The sequence below is a fragment of the Neoarius graeffei genome, chromosome 19, assembly GCF_027579695.1.
Source record: "Neoarius graeffei isolate fNeoGra1 chromosome 19, fNeoGra1.pri, whole genome shotgun sequence".
NCBI lineage: Eukaryota > Metazoa > Chordata > Actinopteri > Siluriformes > Ariidae > Neoarius > Neoarius graeffei.
In genome coordinates, this window is record NC_083587.1 from 1,306,253 (window position 1) to 1,333,084 (window position 26,832).

Here is a 26,832-nt window from a genome sequence, read left to right on the forward strand (position 1 = left end):
GTACACCCTGGACAAGTCGCCAGGTCATCACAGGGCTGACACATAGACACAAGGCAAGGCAAGGCAAGTTTATTTATATAGCAAATTTCATATAGTCTGGCTAACGCGACAAAGCTCTACGAGCTATTGGTCTGGCCAAGATATTAAGCCCAACTGTTTCCCAGAGCCCGTGGTTGACCTGCCTCCCTGAAATGCCTCAGTTTGCTACTGGTCGAAGCCAGAAAAGGCTGTGACGAAGCTTAAACCAATCACATCACTCTTTCCTCTGACGTATGCGACGCGACGGGGCTAACTGGTAGATTAAACTCTTACCCAAGCCGGTCGGGAGCAAGGCGAAAACGTCCTTCCTTTCAATAAATACCTCCAGGGCTGCTCTTTGCTCCGTTTTCAATGAGAACTTCCCGTTGAATGCTTTCAATACAGCATCTATGCGGAAGCGTGAATGAAGCGCTTCCGGCATAGATTCTGTACAAAATCTATGGCTTCCGGTCGCAGTTCTACTACGTCAGTGCCTTGAACACGCCTCTACCCAGGGCCGTTGGAGATGCTCAAAGTTGATTGGTTCCCGATTTTTCGGGAGCTTGGAAGAGCTGTAGATAGCTTGCCTGGCCAGACTAAGCTCGCAACAGGCCCTCGTGTTGCGTCACGCTTAGGATGGGCGGGCCCAGGCTACATTTCATAGTGGCAGTTCAATGTGCTTTACAGAAGTAAAAGCAAAACAGTAAGCAATAGAAAATAAAATTACATAAAATAAATGGGGAAGAAAAATAATAAGAATTAAACAATAGTAGAAATAAAATAAAAAAATGAAATAAAAGTTCAATTAAAAAAAACAGCAGAATAAAATAGAATAAAAGTTAAGTAAAATTTAAAACATGCAGAGACTGTAAAAGTAAAGAGTTTAAAACATGTAGAGATGACAATATTAATAATTTAGCAGAAAGCATCTGAAAACAGCTTGGTCTTTAACCTAGATTTGAAGCTGCCAACAGCAGGAGCATTTTTGATGTCCTCTGGCAGTTGGTTCCATAGCTGTACTGCATAGTAGCTAAAAGCTGCTTCACCACACTTAGTTTTAACAACAGGTTTTAACAGTAAATTTTTCTGCTGCGATCACAGACAACCATTCACACTCTCATTCACACCTACGGTCAATTTAGAGTCACCAGTTAACCTAACCTGCACCCGGAGGAAACCCACACGGACACGGGGAGAACATGCAAACTCCGCACAGAAAGGCCCTCACCGGCCACGGGGCTCAAACATGGACCTTCTTGATGTGAGGCAACAGCGCTAGCCACTACACCACTGTGCCGCCCCAATTTACCATATTCACTCAAATTGTATTATAGGACAAATGTATGTGCAAAATTTCATGAGTTCTTACCCATTGTAAGCCCCTCAAAACAGCGCGGGAAAATTTCAAAATCCCACATTCCATCCAACATGGCTGACTTCATGTTGGGCGGAGTCATATACAACCAAGTGAACTTTGTCCTGTATCACAAGAAGGATGGATTACACCAAATCTCATTCCGATCCGAGCAACTTCATTTATGGTTCTATGAATCATAGCTTGTTCTCGGGGGCGCTATAGAGCTTTGGGACCATGCCTAGTCCCTTGATCAGTGTAACTATGTGATTTTACGCACGAGTTTTCGAGCATCGCAAGTGCCTCAAAAACGAGTTCTTCCGCAGAGGAAAAAAAATGAATAAATAAATAAATAAATAAATAAATAAAGAAGAGGAGAAGAAAATAGTTTTTCCGGCTGAGAGTACGTCGTGCGCGTTCTGGCTGCCGCTTCTCACCGGAGCTTTTTTGTTTTATTTTATTTCTTTTTCTAATTTTTTTCTGTGTGTTTGTGTGGTTTGATATTTGTTTGAGTGTTTTGTCTGCCGGCTGTGGTGTAGCTCTGGACCCAGTTTTGGGCGTTGGTTCCCTCCAGGCCTTGGTTCGCTGTGGGCAATGCCTGTGCTCCCAGCTATGGACTACAGTGAGCTCATTGCTCATTTTACATCATGGTTGTCCAGCGCTCTGCGCTTTGACGCTTGGCGTGATGTTCCGAGTGATGTTGCTTGGTGGTGTCGCGGTGGCTGTGCAGGCGGTTTGGGACACACCAGCGCTCTGCGTGGCGGAGCTTCTCTGCTCGCTTTGTGGATTCATGGCGTGGTGTTCGAGTGATGTTGCTGGCGGCGGTGCTGGAGATGTGGGACCTGTTTTCGTGCGCCTTTTGGTGGGACTGTGGCTGCTACACCACGGGAATTACATTCTGACCCCTATTTGGTGGACTTTTTATTTTTATTATATTTTTTCTTTGTCTATTATTGTAAAGCGTCCTTGTCTGTGCGTGTTTGTGTGTGAGAGTGTGTGTGTATATGTGTGTATGTTTGAATCTCCTGTAAAGCGTCTTTGAGTATCATGAAAAGCGCTATATAAAACAGATGTATTATTATCATTATTAAAATATAGCTGCAAGTGGCAATGAGGGGCCCTCGCACCTCCGGTTCTGCGACCAGTTACATTTGCTCATCAAACAATGCACTGAGATGTGAAACAAAAGCCTGGGTATCTGATGTATGCACCACCGGTGATTAATTTTTCGGCAGTGGAGTCATTACTGTCCATGTGCAAATGGTGGTGCTATACCAGAGGGTCAGTTTGGGCATGTGCCCACCATAAGAACCATTATATCCTATAACCTGTGAAGTTTGAGCTATATCATACAATGCATGGTGAATTTATGACACACTTTCTGTTTACATAACGGAACACAAATTTATTGTTTAGCCACTTCAACATCTTAAAGAAGAAGAAACCTTTATTTGTCACATGCACACTTCAAGCACAGTGAAATTCATCCTCTGCATTTAACCCATCTGAAGCAGTGAACACACACACACACTCAGAGCAGTGGGCAGCCACACCAGAGCGCCCAGGGAGCAGTCAGGGGTCAGGTACCTTGCTCAAGGGCACCTCACGTCAACCTAACTGCATGTCTTTGGATTGTGGGGAAAACCGGAGCACCCGGAGGAAACCCACGCAGACATGGGGAGAAAATCTAAACTCCACACAGAAAGGCCCTCGCCAGCCGCTGGGTTCGAACCCGGAACCTTCTTGCTGTGAGGCGACCATGCTAACCACTACACCATCTTGCAAGATATCACAAATCCCTTTGCAATTTAACATCAGCAACATCTTGACATCCTGTACACCAAATATGGCATGAACACAGCAAACTGCCTTGGATGAGCATGTCAAAATGCACAAAACCAAAAATAAGTCACTTCCTGTTGAGTATGGCTGATGCATTGTATATTGCAATTTTGTTCATCTAGGGGCACTCCACACACCTATCAAATCTCATGAGTCTCAATGACGTATGGGGCACTATGGAGTCCCCCGGACACAACTGGTGCCATGCTTCCATCCCTGAATAGTGATGGCCAGGATTGAGGTGTGTACCAAATTTCATGAGTTTTAATTTTTCGCCAGTGGAGTAATTACTGTCCAGGTCCAAATGGTGCCACTATACCAGAGGGTCACTTTGAGCATGTGGATGTCATCAGAACCAGTATGGCTTACAACGTGAAGTTTTAGCCATATCAGGCAATGCATGGTGAATTTATGATACACTTCTTATTTGCATGGTAAAACATATTGGCTCGCCATTTCAACATCATGCAACATATCGCAAATCCTGTCGCAAGTCCATTGTTTTAGCAAATTTACATTTCAGGTTTATCTATCTTGGGGCACCAGACACACCTACCAATTCTGACGTGGATAGGTGAAACTATACTGGGCAAAAGTCTCAATGACATATGGGGGCGCTATGGAGTCCCCCGGAGATACCTGGGGGTCAAGCCCCTATTGCCGAGTAGCGGTGTGCATGACTGATGTGTGAACCAAATTTCATGAGTTTTCGCCCATGGAAATCACCTCCAAAATGGCAAAGTTTTGAAGAAAAATAATAATAACAAATATAGCCACTAACAGCAATAAAAGGCCCTCGCACACGAGAACATGACAAAAACAATACGGCATTGCACCTGGGGCCAAGCCTCTATACCTGAGTAACAGTTGCCAGCACTGATGTGTGTACCAAGTTTCAGGAGTCAGAGTTTTTCAGCAATGGAATCATTACTGTCCAAGTCCAAATGGTGGTGTTACACAAGAGGCTCACTTTGGGCATGGGGATATTGTCAGAACCCTAATGTCTTATAACCTTTGAAGCTTTAGCTCGATCAGGCAATGCATGGTGAATTTATGACATACTTCCTGTTTACATGTCAAAACATACAAATTTACTGGTTCACCATTTCAACATCCTGCAAGGTATCACAAATCCTGTCGCAAGTCAATTGACAATGTGCATTTCAGTTTTGTTCATCTTGGGGCACCCCACACACCTACCATTTTTGACACTGATAGGTGAATCTATATACCGGGCAGAAGTCTAAATGACATGTGGGGGCGCTATGGAGTCCAACGGAAACACACGGGGTCAAACCTCTATCCCTGAGTAGTGATGGCCAGGACTGATGTGAGCACCATATTTCATGAGTCAAAGTTTTTAGGCAATGGAATCATGATTGTCCATGTCCAAATGGTGCCGCTTTACCACAGGGTCAAATTGGGCACTTGGAGATCAGAACCATCGTATCCTGTAACCTGTGAATTTTTAGCTATATCAGGCAATGCATGGTGAATTTTTGACATGCTTCCTGTTTGTGTGGCATAAATTTATTGGCTCACCATTTCAACATCTTGCCAGGTATTGCAAATCCCTTCGCAACTTTATCAGCAACATCTTGACATGACGTATACCAAAAACATGGCATGAATCCAACAAACTGCCTAGGAAGAGTACATCAAAATGTAACAGGTGTTTTGGCAATGGAGTCATTGTTGTCCATGTCCAAATGGTGGCGCAATACCAGAGGATGTCTTTGGGCATGTGGATATCTCCAGAACAATGATAGCCTCTGAAGTTTGAGCTGCATCAGGCAATGCATGGTGAATTTATGACTCACTTCCTGCTTGCATGGCGTAACGTATACATTTATTGGTTCGCCATTTCAACATTTTGCGACATATCACAAATCCCTTCACAATTTAACATCATCTTGAAATGACGTATGCCAAATATGGCATGGATCCACCAAACCACCGAGGAGGAGCTTGTTAAAACGTATCACGTGTCAAAACGCACAAAACCAAAAATCTCCCTTACTGTTGAATATGGCTGATGCAATGTATAGGCAATTTTGTTCATCTATTTATTTCATCTATCTACCAAATTTGACATGGATAGGTGAAACTGTATACCAGGCAGGAGTCTCAATGACATATATGTGGGCGCTATGGAGTCGCCCAGACACACCTGGGGTCAAGCCCCTACGGCGGAGTAGGGGTGCCCATGACAGATGTGTGTCCCAGATTTCATGAGTTTTTGAATATGTACAAGGTGTCAATTAGGGCTGCAGCTATCGAATATTTTTGGAATCGAGTATTCTGTCAATTTTTTCATTGATTAATCGAGTAATCGGATAAATTACACTTTTCTGTTTTTAAACAACTATATCAATCGTGTGTTATGCAACATGAAAGGCCTCTTAAAATGAGCAAGCAATTGGCTGTTATTCCTCCCCCAAAAAAAGTTTTTATTCAAACTCAACACTTTTATTAGATCAAAGCTTAAAATCTTTGGCTTATTGGCTCCAGAACTAAGCCCATTTAATCAACCTTTCTGTGAAACATTTATGATGTACATGGAAAAAAACCTATGAAATACAACTTGTGTCCTTAGTTTTATCTTAATAAAAATGGAAAAAGGGGTGTACCCCCTGCAATAGCCCATCTGAGAATAAAGAATAAATAAAAAGTATAAAAGGTACAAAATAGCAAAAAAAAATAATAAGAAGAATTCAAGTATTACTAATAATCCAACTTAAACAGTACAGTTCATTTTTCAATTGTATCCAGATGAGGTAGGTAGGTAGAGTAGAATGTTTGTCTTTGTGCAAGATAGTGGGTGCTTGTCTTAGAGCAATGCATATGAGAGAGAGAGAGAGAGAGAGAGAGAGAGAGAGAAATTTGTCTTAGTGCATGTGTGTGCAATGCATGTGCAAGCCTTTAAAAGAGCAAATGGTGGTTACAATGCAAAAATGTCAGGATATTGACATGGCCAGAAGTAAGGCTTGCCCTACGCTCTGAGGCAATGTTCCCAGCAGCAGAGAACAAACGCTCTGAGGGCGTTGAGATGGCTGGAATACTCAGAAAAGACTTTGCAAGCTTAGCCAGGGTTGGATATCTTGCTGCATTTGCTCTCCACCATGGCAGTGGATCCTCTTTTTTGGAGAGAGGATGTTCACCAAAATATTGTAAGACCTCCCTCTGCACCTCTTGATTTTGCTTCTCATCATCCTCTTCATCACTGCTATTGGAGTCTGATGATGATCCGAGAACATTGAGAGATGATCCCTGGGCTTGAGTAGCTGGGTGGTCGTCTTCTATGTTGATGGTGGATTACTTTCCCCACTCATTAGACTGTCTTTCTTGCCTTTGACAGTTAGTGCAATTGTTTGAATTGTGCTTTGGACCTTTAATGATTCTTCAGAATGTAAGAACTTAAGTTTTCTGAACTGGGGGTCTAAGGCAGCAGCAAGGAGGGCAGTGTTAGGGTCCTCAGGTTTAAATACTGTGGCAGCGGGGGCGTGGTCAAGCACCGGTCTGTGACAGGAGGGCGGAGTCAGGGAAGGTAAGTGGCAGAATCACTACACCTGACAGCAATTAACCTGTGTTTGTGTGTCTCCCCAGTGACCGCGCCCTATTTAAGGAGAGAGCGAGAGCAGAGGGGGCTCTCTCCACAACCAGATGACTGGAATGTGTGTGCGTGCGTGTGTGGCTGAGAGAGAAAGATATTTCCACTGAAAAGTGAAAATAAAAGAGTTTTGCGAACTCGGTCTCTGTCATGCCGTCCTCTGTGCTCCACCCACACCTAGTGAACCTTACAGTGGTGCCGAAACCTGGGATTCAGAGTGGAGCACCAGCCGATCAGCCCCATGGAGTCCTCCCCGTTCGCCGACCTGGTCCACGCCCTCGCCACGGCCCAGCAAAGCCAGCACCAGGCGCTCGTCACCCTCCGGAAGGAACAGGAGCGACGCTTCGAAGCCCTGGTGCTGGCCCAGAAGGAAGACCGCAAGGCATTCCGGCACCTCCTCGCGTCGGCAGGGTCCACCAGCGCTCCGGCCGCGGGCCCGTCTCCCCTCACCGTTACCAAGATGGGTCCGCAGGACGACCCCGAGGCTTTCATCACGCTATTCGAACAAGTCGCAGAAGCCTCAATGTTGCCGATGGAGCAGCGCGCGGCGCGCCTTCTCCCCCTCCTAACGGGAGAGGCGCAGCTGGCCGCGCTACAGCTCCCTGCCGACTGGCCTACGCGGACCTCCGCCGGGCCGTCCTCCAGCACGTGGGGCGCACGCCAGAGCAACAGCGCCAGCGCTTCCGCGCTTGGAGGAAGTTGGCCGGCCGTTCGCGTTTGGCCAGCAGCTCCGGGACGCCTGCTGACGGTGGTTGAGGGCCGACAACCGCGACGCCGAGGGGATCATCGACCAGGTGGTGCTGGAACAATTCGTCACTCGCTTACCAGCAGGAACCACGGAGTGGGTCCGGTGCCACCGCCCGGCGTCGCTGGATCAGGCAGTCGAGCTGGCGGAGGATCATTTGGCGGCTGTTCCGGTGGCAGGACAGCAGACGGCGTCTTCTCTCCTCTTCTCTCTCTCTCTCCCCCTCCTTCTGTGTCCCATCCTCGCCCCATTTCCCCACCGCGGAGACGGGGGCCGGCACCACCCCAGCCGGCCCGCCGCACCCGCAGTGCCCTCCCGTTTCTCCCTTCTGTGTCTGTCTCTCCCCCACCTCAGGTGAATGAGCCCCAGAACACCGGTGCAGAGGGAAAGCCCGGGCCAGTTTGCTGGTGCTGCGGGGAGCCGGGCCATCTTCAACAGCGGGGCACGGTAATGGAAGTGGGCACGGTGGTTCGGATCCCCGACGCACCAGAGGCCACCCTCGATCGGGCCGGAGCATATCGCATACCGGTGAGTATCCAAGGGGCTACATATCAGGCATTGGTGGATTCTGGTTGTAATCAGACCTCAATTCGCCAAAGCCTGATTCAAAACGAGGCATTGGGGGGAGCACAGGGGGTGAAGGTGTTGTGTGTGCACGGGGATGTTCACCATTACCCTTTGGTGTCAGTCCACATTTTTTTCAGAGGGGAAAAAGCCATAGTGAAGGCAGCAGTTAATCCTCGCCTTACCCACTCTTTAATTTTGGGGACTGATTGGCCGGGATTTCGGGATTTAATGACACATTTAGTGAAGAGTGGGTCCTGCCATTTAACAGGGGGAGGTCCCGGTGTCGCTTTGGCGGGAGCAGCCGTCACAGAGCCGTCTACGTCATCTCCGCGTCAGAGTGAGGAGCCGCCGGCTCCTCCTCTCTCTATTGGGGAATCCCTCGCAGATTTCCCATTAGAACAGTCGCGAGACGAGACTTTGAGGCATGCGTTTGACCAAGTGAAAGTAATGGATGGTCAAACGCTCCCGCCGAACGCCACCCCGTCCTTCCCTTACTTTGCGATTATGAAGGATAGGTTATACCGAGTGACGCAGGACACTCAAACTAAAGAGCGAGTCATGCAGCTTTTAATTCCGAAGAGCCGCCGGGAATTGGTATTCCAGGCAGCTCACTTTAATCCCATGGCTGGACACTTAGGGCAGGATAAAACACTAGCCCGAATAATGGCCCGGTTCTATTGGCCAGGGATTCGCGGCGATGTCCGTAGGTGGTGTACGGCGTGCGAGTTTTGCGAACTCAGTCTCTGTCCTGCCATCCTCTGTGCTCCACCTACACCCAGTGAACCTTACAAATACAAACAGGTCTTCCCACCTGTCAGTGATCTGTTCAGCTGCAAGACCCTGAAATTATTAGCTCTCTGACGGAGAAGATTCCAGTGCTAGAAGCGCGTGTCCAGGCTTTAGAGAAGGTTCGTGCGCGTGAGAACAGTGTAGTTTTTGTAGGGGAAAGTCTGGATGCCCTAGGTGGAGTTAGTAATCCCCCAACTTCGGCATTAGAGCCCTTACAGTAGGGCGAATGGGTGACGGCTTGGTGGCATAAGCGTAGAGCCAAAGCTACCGCTGAGGAACGCCCACGGGAGCACCACTCCTCTCCGCGTCACGTGTCGAACAGGTTTGCTCTCCTTAGTGATGCACCCGCTGAGAAACCTGAAATAGCTCTGGTTATAAGGGACTATCATACGGCACGTGAAATTAGCTCAGCCTTTAGGGGCACCAGCAGCTTTAGTCAGGTGTATACCGGGAGCCAGGGTGCCGGACACGGCAGGTAATCTTAGGGTCCTAGGCAAGCACAGGTTCTCAAAGATAGTTATCCATGAAGGAGCTAATGATATACGCCTTTGTCAGTCTGAGGTTACTAAGAGTAACTTTGTAGAGGTGTTTAAATTAGCGAAGGCGATGTCCGATGCTGTAGTATGCTCTGGCCCCATCCAAATGCGGCGTGGCGATGTAGCTTACAGCAGGTTATGGTTGCTGAACTGCTGGCTGTCCAGGTGGTGCTCTGAAAACAGTGTGGGCTTTAATAGATAATTGGGCTAATTTTGAGGGCACTGCTGGCCTGTTAGGGCGGGATGGTATCCATCCCACTCGGGAAGGTGCTGCTCTCATTTCCTGCAGCATAGGTCATAGTCTCAGAACAGGCCTAGTTAATTTCTGACAATCCAGAGCCAAGGCCAGGGAGCAGACGAACAGGCTAAACCGACTGTCTGCTACCTGCACAGAGTCGTCACTCAGGGTCCACTACATCGAGACTGTGTCTGTTCCCCGAGCTCAACAAAAAGGTAGAAACTTTCAGAGAGTTTGCTCCAGTAACCTAATCAATATAAAATTAGATCATACTGACTGTACAGCTGCTGCTAGCACCTTTGATCTAAAGGTGGGACTATTAAATATTAGATCTTTTGCATCTAAAGCGCTAATGGTTAATGAACTCATTACTGATCAGGAGTTTAATGTACTTTGTTTAACTGAAACATGGATTAAGCCAAATGAATATATAGCATTAAATGAAGCAAGTCCTCCTGGATACAGTTATATACACCAGCCTCATCAAACTGGCAGAGGAGGAGGCGTTGCGGTTATTTATAATGATTATCTAGGTGTAACACAAAAACCTGGTTATAAATTGAATACATTTGAAGTTCTTCATACTAATATAATGTATGTAGCCTTGAAAAATAAGTCTACCCAGTTAATTCCATTGCTTATTATTTACAGGCCCCTGGGGCCATATTCTGAGTTTCTTTCTGAATTTGCAGATTTTATCTCAGATCTGGTTATTTCCTTAGACAAAGCTTTAGTTGTCAGAGATTTTAATATTCACTTCGATAACCTAGAAGACCTCTGAAAACAGCGTTTGTGTCCATTTTAGATTCAGTAGGGATTAATCAGAATGTCATAGGACCGACCCATAATGGTGGTCACACCCTTGATCTAATACTAACATTCAGGTTAAACGTAGACAATATAGTCATACTTCCACAGTCTGAAGTTCTCAGATCATTATCTCATCTCATTCAAACCATGTCTGAGTAATAATATATGCACCTCACCACGCTACTGTATTAAACGTACATTCACGTCAACTACTGCACAGAGCTTTATAAATGATCTCCCAGAGTTATCAACTTTGATTGGGTCACTGTCAGCCCCTGCAGAACTTGATCAGGCAACTGAATGCTTAGAGTCAACATTCCGCCATAACTTAGATAATGTAGCTCCTCTAAAAAGGAAGATGGTCAGAGACAAAAATTAGCACCCTGGTATAATGAGGACACTCGCACTTTAAAACAGACCACTTGAAAACTGGAACGTAAATGGCGTCAAACAAAATTGGTAGTGTTCAAATTAGCGTGGAAGGAGAGCTTCCTGAAGTATAGAAAAGCTCTTAGTGCTGCTAGATCAACACATCTCTCCTCCCTAATAGAAGATAACAAAAATAATCCTAGATTCCTATTTAATACTGTAGCAAAATTAACCAGGAATAAGTCCACTATAGACACATGCACACCTGCAGTATATAATAGTAACGATTTCATGAATTTTTTTAATGACAAAATTGAGAATATCCAACAAAAAATTCAAACTACTAATTTAAGGTCAGACAATGAAAGTGACCTTGTAGTTAACTATATAACTGTATCAGATCATCAGTTAGAATGTTTTACTCCCCTTAAAGAAACTGAATTACTTTCATTAATCTCGGCATCAAAAGCCTCAACTTGTGTACTAGATCCCTTACCTACACGTCTATTCAAACAGATAATACCTGAAGTAATTAAACCACTTCTAAAAATAATAAATTCTTCTCTTACAATTGGCTATGTACCCAAATCCTTTAAACGAGCAGTTATCAAACCCCTGATTAAGCCTAGGTCACAACCGGCCGTACATGCTCCTACGGCCGGTCTACGTGCAAAAAACGCAAGAAAAGCATGGAGGGCGCGCATGTGACGTGCTGATTTTCGAGCCATAGACTGGCCACAGACTGGCCGCAGAGGTTCTTTGTCATGTCAAACAAACTCTACGGGCGCTTACGTTTTTTTCAGGTTGCAAGACAAACTTGCAGCCAACGTGCGTCTTTCTCCACGAACAAAAAAAAAAACAAAAAAACAGCAATTTGGGAAACTCCAAAAATCGCACGGCCAAAAAAATTGCACGTCCGGTTGTGACCCAGGCTTTAAAAAACCTGACCTTGATCCCTGTCAGCTGTCCAATTATAGGCCAATATCAAACCTCCCCTATTGGAGATAACTCCAAGAGATAACTTGGAGATAACTCCAAGATCCTTGAAAAAGCTGTGGCACAGCAGTTATGCTCATATTTACATAGGAATAACATCCATGAAATGTATCAGTCAGGATTTAGACCTAATCACAGCACAGAAATAGCTTTGGTTAAAGTAGTAAATGACTGACTGTTGGCGTCTGATCAGGGCTGTCTCTCACTACTTGTGTTGCTTGACCTTAGTGCAGCATTTGATACCATTGATCAGTCCCCCCAGGATTTTGCGGGCCTTTTTTGTGATTGTTGTGGGCTAAAATGTCTGATTTTGCGGGGGGGGGTTCCAAAAAATTGCGATGAAAGTTGCGGTGTTTTTTAGGTTTTTGTTGCGATTACATTGCAGGAGGAAGTGAAAGTTGCAAGGAATTGTTGCGATTTTCTCTTTTTGTGATTAAAATTGAGTATGTTAAATATTAAGTTATTACTAGAAAACTATTGATTAAAAAAAACAAAGACACTGAGAAATGGTCCTATAAACAACTTTACCAATATAAAAGATTACCAGGACTACAAAAATGCAGAAAAATAGGCTTTACTTATCCAAATGCACCTGTTGGTTCAAAAGTTAAAGTGCATAGAACCTCACAGCACAACATGAAGTTACCTTAAAATATAATATAAAATAAATGCCTCAGCTTTCATGTAAGAAAAAAAAATATTAATACTAGTACTGTGTGCAGGCAGTCTCTCCTGAAGACTAAATTAAACAATAATTATAAACTAATAAAATAAATGGCTCAGGCTTCATAGAAGAAAAAAAAAACAATTTGAACAGAATCTCACAGTATGATGCTAAAGCTGCCTAAACAATGGAAAATAAAATACCATTTTGGCAAAAATGTTGGCATCCATTAATTTCTTGTATTAAGTAAAAAAATAAAGTGCACACAGTCCTTCACTGTAAACATAACACACTTTCAGTAACAGAATATAAGCCTATATAAACACTGCCTCGCACATGCTGCTTCTCTTGAATGTATACACGGAAGTAAGCAGTGTTGCCAGATACTGCTGAAGTTTCCTAGCCCAAAATATGTTCAAAACCCGCCAAAATGCACTTGAAACCGCCCAATGTGGCAACACTGGAAGTAAGGCGGAAGGTAGTTTGTCGACGTCACCTCAAGACGACGCCAATGACTGGTCAAATTTGCGGTAAAGTTGCGGTGATTGGATATAATTGCAACACTGCCCTGAATTCGCGGGGATTGGTTGAATTTGCGTTGAAGTTGCAAATCGCAACATCGCGAAATCCTGGAGGGTCTGATTGATCATTCCATTCTTCTGGATAGACTAGGAAATGTTGTGGGAGTTAAGGGAATGGCCCTCTCCTGGCTCAGCTCTTATTTAACTGATCGTTATCAGTATGTTGATATAAATGGTGATATTTCTCGGCGTACTGAGGTAAAGTTTGGTGTTCCACAAGGTTCTGTCTTGGGTCCACTGCTTTTTTCTCTATATATGTTACCTCTGGGTGATATTATTCGTAAACATTGTATTAGTTTCCACTGTTATGCTGATGACACACAGTCGTATGTTTCTGCAAAACCTGATGAGAGACACCAGCTTTATCGAACTGAGGAATGTGTTAAGGACATTAGACACTGGATGCTTATTAACTTCCTTCTGCTTAACTCTGACAAGACTGAAGTACTTGTACTAGGACCACATACAGCTGATTCCACAGTGACTCTGGATGGCCTTTCTGTTTCTTCACGTGCAGCAGTAAAAGACCTCGGAGTGATTATTGACCCCAGTCTTTCATTTGAAAATCACATTGATAACATTACCCGGATAGCTTTCTTTCATCTCAGAAATATTGCCAAGATAAGAAATTTAATGTCACTACATGACACGGAAAAACTAGTTCATGCTTTCATTACCTCCAGGTTGGATTATTGTAATGCCTTACTGTCTGGATGTTCCAATAAGTGCATAAACAAGCTCCAGTTAGTTCAAAATGCAGCAGCAAGAGTCCTTACTAGAACTAGAAAATATGACCCCATCACCCCTGTCTTATCCACACTGCATTGGCTCCCAATCAAATTTTATATTGATTATAAAATACTACTATTGACCTTTAAAGCACTGAATGGTCTTGCACCACAGTACCTGAGCGAACTTCTGCTCCTCTATGACCCGCCACGGCTACTTAGATCAAAAAGGTGCAGGCTATCTGCTGGTACCTCTTATAGTGAAGGCTACATCAAGGGGCAGAGCCTTTTCTTACAAAGCTCCACAGTTATGGAACAGCCTTCCAAGTAATGTTCGGGAATCAGACACAGTCTCAGTGTTTAAGTCTCGGCTGAAAACATATCTGTTTAGTCAAGCCTTTTGTTAATGCTGTTTATGAACTAAAGGTGTAGATCTAGAGGGTCCTGAGACATAGAGTGTTTTGGTAAACTGGGATGTATGGATGCTGTCAGTCCCCACTCACTTGCTCACTCAAGTTTGTTGACGGTGTAGTGGCTGCTGCTTTATGTCACGGGGCTCCCTCATGCCTGTGTTACCTTCTGGCTCTCCCCTTTTAGTTATGCTGTCATAGTTAGTTGCCAGAGTCCCTGCTTGTACTCAATGCAATATGTATACTGCTCCTACTTATTCAGGTGACGTTGGGCATACCTAACCACCCGTGTTTTCTTTCCCTCCCCCCCCCCAAAATCTGTCCCTCTGAGTTACATGGAGTCAACAGGAAATCTTTTGGTGGAGACCTCAACTGGCTATCGTAGCCTGCAGGGAATCGGCCGTCAGACATTCTGTCGCATGTCCCAGACCTGGTGAAATGTAACTAAATTGTCTTGGCCAGCCCTAAGGGTCCCATCTGCATCCCATCACCCAATCAAGCATCCAGCCAGAGCAGGTCATGATATTTTTTAACCATATTAACATGCCATTGTTGTGTATTATGCCTGATGTCAAGACTCTCGTCTCTGCGAGCCTACCACACAGACTTAATACTTGTGTCATTTTTAGGGCATACCTAACAACCTGTGTTTTCTCTCCCTCCCCCCCATCTGTCCCTCTGAGTTACATGTTGGTCCTGAGATTGAGATGCTGACCTCTTCTGCCCCCCAGACCTGCTTGATCCATCCTGGTGCCCTGTGTCTGGTTGGAGTTTTATTGCATCGCTCCTGTGGAGGACGGCCCCATGAGGACAGTTGAAAGTTCCACCTGGAGGACGCTCTGGACTCTTACAGTAATGCTTTTATGGTTGAGGACTACAGTTGACTTGCTAACTTTAGGACTGCGGTAGTCATGAACAGTTTTGCACTCAAATTTCCATCAATGAAGAGTTACATCATCAACAAAACTGTCTTCATGTTAAAACTGTTAATGTTATAGTCATGCTGTCTGTTGTTGCCCAAATGAGGATGGGTTCCTTTTTGAGTCTGGTTCCTCTCAAGGTTTCTTCCTCATGTCGTTTGAGGGAGTTTTTCCTTGCCACCATCCCCACAGGCTTGCTCAGTGGGGATAGATTAGGGACAAAATTAGCTCATGTTTTAAGTCGTTCAAATTCTGTAAAGCTGCTTTGCAACAATGCTTATTGTTAAAAGCGCTATACAAATAAACTTGACTTGAAATGCCCTCACTGGTGCAGTTTCAAAAGCTGAACTCAGGGTGGATTTCTTGAGGGTCTGTACCAGCTGAGGAACCGCAGACAGGGTCACATATTGTTCCCCACTCAGGAACACTGTAGACCCCTCGAAAGGTTCAAGAATCTGAGTCAGTTCTTCAGTCAAGATCCCCTGCTCTGGCTTCAGATCCAAATAGTGATGCTTTCCCCGTGGGTTGACTGCAGGATTGGAAAGAGCTGCAGCCACTGGCCATCTCTGTTCAAGGAGCCTGGATAGCATATGAAGTGTACTGTTCCACTGAGTACTGACATCCTGTACCAACATGTGCTGTTGCACTCCCATTTGCTGCTGCTTTTCTTTAAGTTTTGTGCAGGCCAGTTCACTCTTTTTAAAGTGCTCCACCAGGCATCTCGCAGAGGCCATACAACTTGAGATGGATTTGTTATTTTTCAGTGTATTCTGCACAACCAAATTCAGTGTGTGCCCTGCACATCTAACAGAGGCCCATCCGTGTCTCTCTTTCAGAATTCTAGCAGCTGCCGCTACATTGGCCCCATTGTCATGGACAACTGCCTTCACCTTTTCAAAAGGAATGTGAAATTTGGTAGCAGCCTCCTCCAGCCAATCTGCAATGTTTGTGGCTGTATGCCTCTCCTCTAGAGGCATTATAGTAAGGGAGAGGGACTTCATTTCCCAATCATCTCCCAAAAAATGACATGTGACCCCCAGATAAGCCTCTGTGGCCACACTCGTCCAAATGTCTGTTGTCAGTGCAACACAGTCTGTCTCCTGAAGAACACTCTTTAATGTATGTTATTTCTGAGTACTTTTGCTCCATCATATTTGTGAAATATGTTCTTGAGGGAATGGTGTATTTGGGATTGAAAGCTTTGATCACATTCTTAAATCCTGTGTCCTCCACCATGGACAGTGGGCGCATGTCTGTGATGAGCATATTTAAAATGCTGTTGGTAAAAACTGCAGCTTCTTCCACAGTGCAGGAGGGGCCTGAACGAACGAAGCTGTCCATGCGCTGTTGTGATGTACTGTGGGGGGGGGGGGGGGGGGGAACATTGATTTGTACAACAAATGCTATAAACTCGCCCAAAAGTAAATCTATATGCTAATGAATGTAGATTTGTCCATCTGTAGCATTTATTACTACTACTTTATGTATAGGGAAGGTGTGTTTTGAGATGTAAACTCTGTGCGTGTGTGCGTACACACGCGGGAGGGAGAGATGAAGAGGGATGAATTACGAGTGAGATTTTGGGGCATTTGCTCTCTTGTTACTTATCATGCCTCATCACTATCGACTCATAACACAGGCTACAAATAATTACAAATACTGTACTAATGTTCTAACAAGCGAGTGTTCATATCAGTTAGCAATCGTAAAAATACGTTACCTTGTAGAGGCTCCCAGTCCGCTTGGAGAAGTGCAGTTCATGTGAGGATGCTTTCGGTTCAGGTGCTGCAGCAGTGACAAAGTACTATTATGGTAGGCCAGGTCCGTTTTACAGTGTATACACTGCACTACGTTGTACGCTTTACGAAGCGTAAAATGGTCCCACACTTTAGAAATTTTCTGCCTTTTACGCACACCGGTATCTTCGTTTTCCCCCACTGCCAGAGAGCAAATTAAATCGTGCCGCCTTAAATCTTTGAAATGCGCGTCAATTATTACAGTCTGTGTGAAACAATGATACCGGAGCTGCGCAGTCGTCTACAAAGCAGGAGTAATACGATAGCAGAGGCATTTAAAATAGACGGACTTTGGTGACATGAATTAAACGAAGCCTCGAGGCAAAGAATTTGCCTCGAACATTTTTTGTAATCGAATTATTTGAGTTACTCGAATAATCATTTCAGCCCTAGTGTCAATTCTATCTTTTTTAACTAGGTGGCACTATGGAGTTAATCAAACCCACCTACACGAATTTTCAATATCACCTCAAATTGTATCACAGGACAAACGTGCAAAATTCCATGAGTTTTTGGCCATTATAAGCCCCTCAGAACAGCGCCGGAACATTTCAAAATCCCTCATTCCATCCAGCATGGCTGACTTCCTGTTGGGCGGAGTCATATACAACCAAGTGAAATTTGTCCTTTACCACAAGAGTATCGATCACACCAAATCTCCTGCCGATCTGAGCAACTTCATCTCAACCACAGCTTGTTCTGGGGGCACTATAGAGCTTTGGGACCACGCCCAGTCCCTTGCTCAGTGTAACTTTGTGATCTTATGCACATTTGATCAGTGTGCCAAAATTCATGAGTTTAAGCATCGCAAGTACCTCAAAAACAAGTTTTCCTGCAGAGAAAAAAAATAATTAGAAGAAAAAAACAACATGCCGAAAACAATAGGGCTTTGCACCTACAGTGCACCTCAGTGCTCAGGCCCTAAAAACAGCACAAAAATTAACCATTTTGAAGACAGGTTAAGCCTTACTTACACAAAAGACGGTGCCTGGCTGACCCCCAGGTGAAATTATCATGGGATGCGTGACGTCATGTGCAAGGGGTCTATTTGTCCATCTCTTAATTGACCTGAACTGTCTGCCCAAGGGCATCAGTTCAAAGAGAGAATATCTGGGGTGGGACGGATCTTTTAATATACCCTGGGTTATTTTGAGGCAGCAGGAACTGTAAAGCTCTTCCAGGCAGGGGACAGGGCATCCGATGATTATCTGGGCGGTGGTGACGACCTTCTGGAGCACTTTTCTCTCTGCTGCTATGCAGCTAGCAAACCACACACTGATGCAGTATGTAAGTATGCTCTCTGTGGAGCAACGGTAGAACGACACAAGCAGTTTTTGAGTGAGGTGGTTCTTCCTGAGGATCCTCAGGAAGTCTTTGCTGTGCCTTATTTATCACTTGTGTGGTGTTGGTGCTCCAGGTCAGGTCCTCCTCCATGTGCACCCCCAGGAACCGGAAGTCCAAGATCCTCTCTACACATTCCCCACTGATGAGAATAGGCTGAATGTCCGTTTTCTTTTTCCTGAAGTCTATGAGCAGCTCCTTGGCTTTGGTAGGTGTTGAGGACCAGGTTGTTGTCTCTGCACCACCCAGACAGCTGGTCCACCTCATCCTGATAAGCAGACTCCTTCCTCCCCAGAGATGAGCCCCACTATGGTAGTATCATCCGCAAATTTGACAATGTCATTACTGGAGTGAGCGGGATGCAGTCGTAAGTGAAGAGGGTGAAGAGTAGGGGGCTCAGCACACAGCCCTGTGGGAAGCCAGTGCTAAGGCTGAGATGTGGGGGGGCCTACTCTCACCCTTTGGGAGCAATCAGACAGGAAGTCCTTTATCCAAAGGCAGATGGATTGAGACAGTCCCAGGTCTGTCAGCTTGGACACCAGTCTGTGAGGGAGAATGGTGTTGAATGCTGAGGTAAAGTTCACAAAGAGCAGCCCAACATAGCTCTCCTGTTGCTCAAGGTGAGTAAGGGCAGTGTGGAAAGTTGTGGTTATGGCATCCTCTGGACCGGTTAGCTCTGCAAGCATACTGGTGTCTGTCTAACATGAGTGGGAAGCTTGCAATGATGAGTCCGGACCAGTTTCTCAAAGCACTTCATGATGACAGCAGTAAGTGCCACTGGACAGTGGTCATTCAGGCTGCTGCTGATGGTCTGTTTTTGGCAGTGGAACTATCGAGAGGACTTCAGGCAGGGAGGGACGGTGGACTGGGATAGGGACTGGTTGACTTCTCGTGATATCCTGTGGTCTGTACATAACATGGTTCAAGGAGATGCATGTCTCCAAGATGCATGTCCGTCAGAAATACTGGCCAGAGGTGATCAATTACTGCAGGAGTCTTGGTCAAGGTGGCCCATTGCTATTTAGCCCCTAATACCCTCTAAACTTAAATATTAACAGTCCCATGAGCCTTTGCACTCTGGCAAGGCTCAGTGGAACTGGCAACATCTAGGGTGACTGCCTTTTCTGGTCACGACAACAATAATCCTCCTCCCTGGACCTAAAATTATTTTCAAAATCAAACTGAGAATGGGATTAAAGGCCATTTAGTTTTAAAAAATGTAAAATTTCTAAATAAGTGATTACAACGGGTGGTGTAGTGGTTAGCGCTGTTGCCTCACAGCAAGAAGGTCCAGGTTCAAGCCCTGTGGCCAGCGAGGGCCTTTCTGTGTGGAGTTTGCATCTTCTCCACGTGTCCGTGTGGGTTTCCTCCGGGTGCTCCGGTTTCCCCCACAGTCCAAAGACATGCAGGTTAGGTTAACTGGTGACTCTAAATTGACCGTAGGTGTAAGTGTGAGTGTGAATGGTTGTCTGTGTGTCAACCCTGTGATGACCTGGCGACTTGTCCAGGGTGTACCCTGCCTTTTGCCCGTAGTCAGCTGAGATAGGCTCCAGCTTGCCTGCGACCCTGTAGAACAGGATAAAGTGGCTAGAGATAATGAGATGAAGTGATTACAACCCTTTTTAATTAAAAAGCAGAGTCATTGTTGTATTTAAAAATATATATTATTTCATGAGCCTGTCTAAAAACGCATGGGGTTGCTCAAAATTCCACAGCACACTTTGTCTCATAGCACACCAGGTATATACCATACAGTGGTGCTTGAATGTTTATGAACCCTTTAGAATTTTCCATATTTCTGCATAAATATGACCTAAAACATCATCAGATTTTCACACAAGTCCTAAAAGTAGATAAAGAAAACCCAGTTAAACAAATGAGAGAAAAATATTATACTTGGTCATTTATTTATTGAGGAAAATGATCCAATATTACAAATCTGTGAGTGGCAAAAGTATGTGAACCTTTACTTTCAGTATCTGGTGTGACCCCCCCCGCCATGCAGCAATAACTGCAACTAAATGTTTCCGGTAACTGCTGATCCGTCCTGCACACTCGCTTGGAGGAATTTTAGCCCATTCCTCCATACAGAACAGCTTCAACTCTGGGATGTTGGTAGGTTTCCCCACATGAACTGCTCACTTCAGGTTCTTCCCACAATATTTAGATTGGATTAAAGTCAGGACATTGACTTGGCCATTCCAAAACATTAACTTTATTCTTCTTTAACCATTCTTTGGTAGAACGACTTGTGTGCTTAGGGTCATTGTCTTGCTGCATGACCCACCTTCTCTTGAGATTCAGTTCATGGACAGATGTCCTGACATTTTCCTTTAGAATTCGCAGGTATAATTCAGAATTCATTGTTCCATCAATGATGGCAAGCCGTCCTGGCCCAGATGCAGCAAAACAGGCCCAAACCATGATACTACTACCACCACCATGTTTCACAGATGGGATAAGGTTCTTATGCTGGAATGCAGTGTTTTCCTTTCTCCAAACATAACACTTCTCATTTAAATCAAAAAGTTCTATTTTGGTCTCATCCATCCACAAAACATTTTGCTAATAGCCTTCTGGCCTGTCCACATGATCTTTAGCAAGCTGCAGACGAGCAGCAATGTTCTTTTTGGACAGCAGTGGCTTTCTCCTTGCAACCCTGCCATGCACACCATTGTTGTTCAAGTGTTCTCCTGATGGTAGATTCATGAACATTAACATTGGCTAATGTGAGAGAGGCCTTCAGTTGCTTAGAAGTTACCCTGGGGTCCTTTGTGACCTCGCCAACTATTACACGCGGCGATCTTTGTTGGTCGACCACTCCTGGGGAGGGTAACAATGGTCTTGAATTTCCTCAGTTTGTACATAATCTGTCTGACTGTGGATTGCTGGAGTCCAAACTCTTTAGGAGATGGTTTTGTAAACTCTTTCAGCCTGATGAGCATCAACAGTGCTTTTTCTGAGGTCCTCAGAAATCTCCTTTGTTCGTGCCATGATACACTTCCACAAACGTGTTGTGAAGATCAGACTTTGATAGATCCCTGTTCTTTAAATAAAACAGGGTGCCCACTCACACCTGATTGTCATCCCATTGATTGTAAACACCTGACTCTAATTTCACCTTCAAATGAACTGCTAATCCTAGAGGTTCACACACTTTTCCTACTCACAGATATGTCTCATCTCATTATCTCTAGCTGCTTTATCCTGTTCTACAGGGTCACAGGCAAGCTGGAGCCTATCCTAGCTGACTATGGGCGAAAGGCAGGGTACACCCTGGACAAGTCGCCAGATCATCACAGGGCTGACACAGACAGAGAACCATTCACACTCACATTCACACCTACGGTCAATTTAGAGTCACCAGTTAACCTAACCTGCATGTCTTTGGACTGTGGGGGAAACCAGAGCACCCGGAGGAAACCCATGCTCACAGATGTGTAATATTGGATCATTTTCCTCAATAAATAAATGACCAAGTATAATATTTTTGTCTCATTTGTTTAACTGGGTTCTCTTTATCTACTTTTAGGACTTGTGTGAAAATCTGATGTTTTAGGTCATAATTATGCAGAAATATAGAAAATTCTAAAGGGTTCACAAACTTTCAAGTACCTCTGTACATATCCAAATCAACCCTCACCAAACCGATGTTGAAATTATACGAGGGCAAGTCAAAAATTCTCAGACAAATGAAAAAAATCTTTATTTATGAAAATAACAAAGCTATTTCTCTACATATCCTCCATTTAAGTCTAAACACTTCTGCAAGCGATGTTTTCATCGGAGAATACCTTCTTTGAATTCCTTTTGAAATTATAACATCTGTCTTAGAACTTTTTGACTTTTGTTTGCACTTGTGAATTCATGGAAATGAAACTGATTGCGTAAAAAGTCATACCAATTGCATACCCCAGCATCAAACCAACTCTCATAGTGGCAAATTGTGTGGCATTGAAAATCATCAGATCATTGGTGTGGTAAGAAGTTTTATATTAACTTTAGCATTAATTATAGCTAACAATATATGTTCAAATCCTGTAGTGTCATGCTTCTCTGTTTAGCCTTGACATTTAGAAAAGAAACAAGCTGCAAATGTGAATGAATAAGTTCTTTGTTTTTGCGCGCGTATGAGAAGCTGCTACCGGGTTGTTGTGGATGCGGCAGAGCCAAGGAAAACTTGGAACAGTTTTTCTCAGCTGCAGTTGGGAAAACAGACTATGACAAAATGTTGATGGAAGCTATGATTATGACTAATATCTTGTGTAAGATAGGAAGCTGAACATGCCTAGAAGTAAATATGGGAGGACCTATGTTAGTGACTACCTGGGCTTGTGATTTTATGGGACTTTCATTAAATTATACAATAAATAAATACATTTGCTTGAGCATTATTCAGGTGTTACTCATATTTCTATTATTAACAGGTGAATTTCCACCACACTGGCTAAAAGAATCGATGTAGGATCGCATTGTGATCAAACTTGTGATTTACACCACTCGTCCACATATCAGTGACAAGAAGAAATTGATGTTAATTGGAGCTACTTTCATCTAGTCATCATATTTTGTTTCTTAAAAATATACAATCTTCATAATAAATTTATGGCAAACTCACAACCGAGGAGTCTCCACTGTTCCTGGCTTCCTCTCTGTTTACCAGCTCTACCTGGCAGGGTCCAAAGTGTGCACCTACTGGAACAGTCTCCCCCTTATTAAACACTCCCAGGCTTGCATCAGGAATACTGGACTTCTGGATTTCTAGCCCAGAAGGAAGAGTTTGTCTGGCTCGGTCAGGGACTCCCATGGGAACAGAAGTATCTGGGATGAAGAGGGGCGGTCCATGAACCTCACATTTGTTGAGGAAGAAGGATTTGCAAAATTCGCAGTCTGGGAGGAGAGAAAACACAACAGGAAGAAATGAGGCCCAAATGTGTGTATGTATCTAAGACCACACACACAGTACATTAGTCCTGTCTAAAAATTATCATAAGAAAGCTTGCCAGTAAGGTTCACTGAGCATCTGGTTGAGACTAGCGATGTCCGTCAGGACTGAGATCTCACAGGAGTACACACAAGGTACACAAGTACGAATTGTTTTTACTTCCTTGTGGGCATAAACAAGTGGTCAGAAGCTTGCAGGGCAAAATAAAACCATGTTCATTAGCATGACTGTGGCACTATGTGATGTATTTACAGCATTCTTAGGACCTGCCTGGTCAGGGTCATGGTTGTTTTCAAAGAACTTGCTTATCTTTTGGGAAACAGAATATCCCAAATTTGTTATGAAATCACATGCAGGTACAAACAAAAATAACTGTCCACACAGTAAGTAAATAAATAAAATAGTCCAACGCACATCTCTGAGCTTGCTGACAATTCTGGTATTTCTAGGCCTAGGCATTTTTCCAAATGCCATACATCTAGAATTCATATTTAATTAAAAAAAATGAAAAAAAATTCACACCTAGTGGCAATTTAAGCATAACCAATTTGCTGAAGGAAAAACCAGTGGGGGCGGCACGGTGGTGTAGTGGTTAGCGCTGTCGCCTCACAGCAAGAAGGTCCGGGTTCAAGCCCCGTGGCCGGCAAGGGCCTTTCTGTGCAGAGTTTGCATGTTCTCCCCATGTCCGTGTGGGTTTCCTCCGGGTGCTCCGGTTTCCCCCACAGTCCAAAGACATGCAGGTTAGGTTAACTGGTGACTAAATTGACCGTAGGTGTGAATGTGAGTGTGAATGGTTGTCTGTGTCTATGTGTCAGCCCTGTGATGACCTGGTGACTTGTTCAGGGTGTACCCCGCCTTTCGCCCGTAGTCAGCTGGGATAGGCTCCAGCTTGCTTGCGACCCTGTAGAACAGGATAAAGCGGCTAGAGATGATGAGATGAGATGAGAAACCAGTGGACCCAGAGGAAGGAAGTGTAGGGTTTCTACACTGATGGAGGAGAACTTGCAAAACTTCATACAGACAGCAACCCAAGCTTAGAATCGAGTCCAGGACCCTGGAGGTGCGCCACTGTGATGTCCCTAAACCTGTATACAGATATTTGGACTCCTGTCCATCACACCCATCTGTGCTGATTGAGCATCCCATTCCAGGGGCATACTCTCTGTCCCCTATTAATCACAGCCGACTAGGGTCTTCTGTGAGCTCATGCATGTGGGAAAGAGAGCACATGGCACTGTCTTCCGGGTGCGTTTTGCTATCCTGTGACGCAGCATGAGCTGCATTTGGAAAAGAGGAGGTTGATGGCTTTACATGTCTTGGAGGAAGCATGTGTTAGCCTTCGCTCACATGGTTAGAGGAGACCTGACTGGTGGATGGATACTAGCAGGTGACCACAATGGGGAGAAAATGGGTGGAAAAAAAACCTATAGTCTTCTAATGTGGTGAAGACGTTAAGACACGTTTATTTAGCATTTATGGAAGGGGACCCAGGTATCAGTCAGTAAGTTTCCCAAGATGGAGGCATCTTCAGGACAGAGGAGTTTGTGCTTTCTGGTTTCTCAGTCACACAACATCCCACATTTTTTTTTTTTTGTCTCAGAATATTCTCAGCTGGACAGAATAACATTCTATGTAAACAGAAACAAATAAAACATGCAATGTATCATTCATTCATAAATTAAAAATTGTAATTGTAAGCAAATCACTGTGGTATGAGGGGAATAATACACTTTGGGCCTTGCTGTCATATGAAAATAAACAAGATGAGAGTCATCTATATCCCCCACCCTACAGTGGTGCTTGAAAGTTTGTGAACCCTTTAAAATTTTCTCTATTTCTGCATAAATATGGCCTAAAACATCATCAGATTTTCACACAAGTCCTAAAAGTGGATAAAGAGAACCCAGTTAAACAAATGAGACAAAAATATTATACTTGGTCATTTATTTATTGAGGAAAATGAACCAATATTACATATCTGTGAGTGGCAAAAGTATGTGAACCTTTGCTTTCAGTATCTGGTGTAACCCCCTTGTGCAGCAATAACTGCAACTAAACGTTTCCAGTAACCGTTGATCAGTCTTGCACACCGGCTTGGAGGAATTTTAGCCCATTCCTCCGTACAGAACAGCTTCAACTCTGGGATGTTGGTGGGTTTCCTCACATAAACTGCTCGCTTCAGGTCCTTCCACAACATTTTGGTTGGATTAAGGTCAGGATGTTGACTTGGCCATTCCAAAACATTAACTTTATTCTTCTTTAACCATTCTTTGGTCGAAAGACTTGTGTGCTTAGGGTCGTTGTCTTGCTGCATGCCCCACCTTCTCTTGAGATTCAATTCATGGACAGATGTCCTGACATTTTCCTTTAGAATTCGCTGGTATAATTCAGAATTCATTGTTCCATCAAATGATGGCAAGCCATCCTGGCCCAGATGCAGCAAAACAGGCCCAAACCATGATACTACCACCACCATGTTTCACAGATGGGATAAGGTTCTTCTGCTGGAATGCAGTGTTTTCCTTTCTCCAAACATAACGCTTCTCATTTAAACCAAAAAGTTCTATTTTAGTCTTATCCTTCCACAAAACATTTTTCCAATAGCCTTCTGGCTTGTCCATGTGATCTTTAGCAAACTGCAGATGAGCAGCAATGTTCTTTTTGGAGAGCAGTGGCTTTCTCCTTGCAACCCTGCCATGCACACCACTGTTGTTCAGTGTTCTCCTGATGGTGGATTCATGAACATTAACATTAGCCAATGGCCTTCAGTTGCTTAGGCTACATCCACACGACAACGGCAACGAGATGTTATTTAAAAATATATCGCGTCCAAATGGGCAACGATCAGTAAAATATCAGGTCCATATGGCAACGCAACGCTTGCTGAAAACGATGCAATACACATGCCACACCTCTAGGGGCGCTGTAAGACGGTCCCTTCGGAGACACCAGAACAATAGAAGTAAGGACGCATGCGCATAAACTATCATGCGCGAGACTTCATATTAGCCACAAAGTCAGGAAAATCTGTTCATAAAATTACCTTATAATGACCAAATACAATGAAAAGTATTTTTCCAGTCTCACCTGTGAAAGGTAATCCCATGTGATCTCGTTTGGACAGCAAACCTGTTGGTACAGTTAAACGCAGCTAATCTTTATTCTCCGCTTTGACCTATCCAATATGGCGGCAAGGATGACGTATGATTCTACGCGGAAGGCGGTGTCTTTAATGGTCCGGAATAAATTGAATGCTACACATTGATGGATTAATTTGTTGTTTCTCACCTGTGAAAGGTAATCCCATGTGATCTCGTTTGGACGGTAAACCTGTTGGTACAGTTAAACGCAGCACATGAATCTTTATTCTCCACTTTGACCTATCCAATATGGCGGCGAGGATGACGTATGATTCTACGTGGAAGGCGGCGTCTTTAATGGTCCGGAATAAATTGAATGCTACACGTTGATGGATTAGTTTGCTCTTCTACGCCCTTTTTGAGGAATGTATTGTAGGACTTAAACCAACATATGAAGAGGTGAGATCGCTCCTTTTTTTCCCTATTTTTGCTG

General features: G+C 44.3%; 1 protein-coding gene and 1 pseudogene across 1 annotated transcript in view; one reads left to right on the forward strand and one right to left on the reverse strand.

Annotated features, from left to right (window-relative positions):
* Positions 1 to 26,832, forward strand: part of LOC132867784 (histone H3-like) — a 1,068,851-nt gene that overhangs the window by 636,971 nt on the left and 405,048 nt on the right. The gene's annotated exons all lie outside the window — the stretch shown is intronic.
* Positions 1 to 26,832, reverse strand: part of LOC132866986 (zinc finger protein 431-like) — a 138,385-nt pseudogene that overhangs the window by 21,268 nt on the left and 90,285 nt on the right.